Source organism: Morone saxatilis, unplaced genomic scaffold (assembly GCF_004916995.1).
Source record: "Morone saxatilis isolate NCDOM2014 unplaced genomic scaffold, NCSU_SB_2.0 Contig23, whole genome shotgun sequence".
Classification (NCBI taxonomy): Eukaryota; Metazoa; Chordata; class Actinopteri; family Moronidae; genus Morone; species Morone saxatilis.
The window spans coordinates 328,869-332,587 of NW_023339796.1; positions in this window are offsets into that span (position 1 = coordinate 328,869).

Genomic DNA, 3,719 nt, shown 5'->3' on the forward strand with positions numbered 1-3,719 from the left:
TAATGCTGTCAGACACTGAGAATAACATTTGTCCCCACGGATTAATGTCAGCTTACATTGCAACCACTGAATCCTGTTTAACGAATATTTTCACTTCTATGTCGGTGAATTAAGGATTTATTTCAACCAAACCAGGGTTGGTGATTGTTGTTGAAACAGTGGGAAGAGTTAAAACGACGGTTTTGGTTTATTCGTTTTATTCTGTTTCTGTCCAGTTTGAATGTGTAACGATTATCGAGGTAAAATTACTGGTTATGTCAATGGAGTCTGGTGGGCTGTAGCACCCATTTGTTTTGTGTTGGTGCTTTAGTGCGACATCTAGTGCCTGCGATTGTTAAACCTTTAAGATAAGCAACTTATTCTCTTCACTTTGTATTACCTTGCTTTGTAAAGGTGCTATAGCACAATAACCATTTCTCCGTCACTGAAGATAATTTCTCTGCTCCTGACAGCTGAGAAGTGAAGTGAAAGAAAATGAAAGCCAGGTTTTTTTGTGTGAAAGTACATCAAACAGCAGCTAAAAATACTGCAGCGTTTCCTGAGCTTCAAACGCGTTTCTAAGAAATACAGTTGGCCTTTAAGAGAAGCTTCATCTGCTGTGGTTTCTGACAGCGACTCAGTTTATTCACACTGTTCACTGTTTCCTGCAGTTTACTGAGATTATTACAACTTTGTATTGAGTCCATAACTTTTATACAAAAACTAAACTAAAACGTCCTTCCATCGGTGGAAGTACAATGAAAATGTACGTAGAGTATAAAAAGTATAAAACTGTCCCCAATGACTGTTAGACTGCAACTAATGATTACTTTCACATATAATCATAATTACCAATCAATCGATCATACATCCGATCCTCCTGTCTATGTGTCAATCTGCAGTGATTCTCCGTCGCAGTGCAAGGTCTATTTCTGACGGAATCTGGTCACTTTTCAAAATAAAATCAGACAGATCACTCATTCAGAGTTTATGTTGGAGAAACAGTCAACGAGATGTTCTTCAAAGCTCTCTGAGGATGTTGAACTTCTGGATTTGAGTTCCGGTTCCTGAACTGAAGCAATGCGATGATGATACATGGATATTCAAATTTTCCAAAATCGACCCAAGATAAATGAAATCATCCCACCAGGAGTTGAAATATGGCCTCTTGTGGTTTAAACGTTCATTTTGTATTTTGAAAAGGATCCTCAGTAACCCCCATAACCACTCCGATATTGTCCAAATGGGCCCAACAAATGCAAGTTAGCATCTGGGAACCGTACTGTAGATTTCTGACATGAAACTTTGGGGTCTGGGTTCACAATGGGGCTCTAATGGCTGCAAACAGGCTACAAGACAAAGCTGATTCAATGTTGGTCATATTATCTAGGTGGAGGAAGCAGGATTTGACTGTTGACACCTGGATTTCAGGTCACCTGACAGCAACACTCGACCCAAATGACTGCACCAACGGGGTAAACGCACCGGGGGTTGAACCGGACTCAACGAGCCTGGTGTGAGATAGAAGCAGGAGGATGAACGTCAGGGTTGCTGCTGGAGGTGAAGATGAAAAGTCGTATTATTGTTTATCTAATCAGGCAGCTGCTGTCTGGTTAACCAACAGAACTAAAGTAAAACTCCACACCTGACAGCACAAACTGCTGCGCTGATAACGCTCCAAACTGCCCGCTGATAAGGCTTTAAATGTGTTCCCTGTTTACCCACGATGCCAAGCGCCGTTATCAGTCAAACAGAGGAGTGGTTTCCTGCTTCCTGCAGGCATCAATCCCTCTGACCAGGAGGAAGGAAGCTCCTTATATGGGCAGCAGGTGTGTGTGAGAGGTTAAACGTAGAACACAGACTGGAGTTCAGCTTCATTGTTCCACTGAAAGTAACTGCTTCAAATGGTTATTGGTTGAATTCAGAATCCATCAACTGGTAACCATGTTTACGATCAATGTCACTTTCAATCACATGCATGGCTGCCAAAAGCTCATCTCACTGGCAAAAGCCGACTTTACTCATTTGGACTCAGGTCTTGACTTGAACTCAACTACGTCCTGGTCCTGGTCTTGGACTCAACAAAGGGGGTTTTGACTACAGCAATACCCAGAACCCCATCCAATACCCAGACCCCCAAACCCCCAGACCCCCATACAACACCAACTTTTGTCACCAACTGACTCAGACCCAGGATCCCAGCAGCACCAAGTATTCCTTGATGTCAAACTGACCTCTGTCGGGATCTAGTGCTGTATTCGGATCGCTCTGGCCGCTCTGTTCAACCAGCAGTTTTATGGAGAACCTAACTATAATACTAATATAATAATAATAACTATATGTAGGTCATATAGAGGCAGCAGCTTTATAAAATGTGATACAGAGAGAATGAGGTTAACGTATTAACAGTCACAGTTGTAGAGTGGATCCACCTGTGAGATAATAACAACCACACTTTATTTTTAACTGCTGCAGCTGAAGGAAACCAGACATCGTATTTATAAAGTACACTGTTTAATTATAGATTATTGATTTAAGTACATATCCCTGAATATCCTCACAGGGTTGTGTTGGTTGCTGCAGTCGTAGTATTTATCTGTAACTGTGTCTGATGTTGCGCCAGCGTCCTCTCTCTTTGATCTCAGGTGAGACACACCTGAGATTGCTGGAATCCAACACACACACACACACACACACACACAAACACTTCCCGCCCAGTTTATAGCAGCTTGGACATCTAATCTGCACACACTCATTATAAAGATAAGATTGTATTCAAACAATAGAAACATTTTCTCCAGACGTGATGATCAGTCCGCAGTCTCCACCAGCACAACTGTATGTAGCTAACAGGATGCTATCCAAAAAATATTTTGTGTCATGTGACGTAAATAAAACTTTCCCTCTTTCTCCGTGATACTGTTGATGGACCTTCTGATGAACCTGCTGATGCCGAGATGTAGAAAGTGAATGAAGGTCCATTTATGGAGGAGGAGGGTGGATGGAGGGTCAGAGGATGTTGTCACAGATAGAATATAATGTTGATAGGTATGTTTTCATTATAATAATCTGAAAATAAGAACTGTTACCTTAGATTGAGTTGTTTTATCTTCAGAGGGAGCCGGTTGCTTTATAGGGAGTTCACCATGTTTCTTCAGAAGCCCAGAAGGGACAAACCAAACACTGACTCTAGACTGGAGATGTGTCGTTTCAGTTCTTGAATCTCATGATGGTCAGTTTGGTGTTTTTATGCAGTAATATTATAGCAAAAAATAAGTTAATTTAATTTATAGTTGAGATGTTTTTTGTTTGTTTGTTTATCTTGTTTTTATTATTTGTTTGTTTTTTCTCTCTTTTCCGTTAATATTTGCTGCTTGGATGGATTCATTGTTAGGTATGTTTGACATCCACTGATGATGCCTGTTTGTTATTAAAGAAGCTTAATTCTCATTCCCAGGTCGTCCAATACAGACGCAAGCTGTATTCAGTTGGTTGAAATCTGCAACTTAACGGCTAGATGCTACTAAATCCTACACACTGTCTTTTAACTAATGTGAGGAAGAATCAAACTGTACAGTAACTATTATAAAGTGTAACAGGACAGTGAATCTGTGGTTTCTGCTCATAATCACAGGGAGGAAAAATCTTATCAAATAACACTCTCACACACACAGTCTGTGGATTCTTTAGAAGTGAGTAATTCCCGGGAAAAACATCTGACAGGAAGTGTGTGTGTGTGT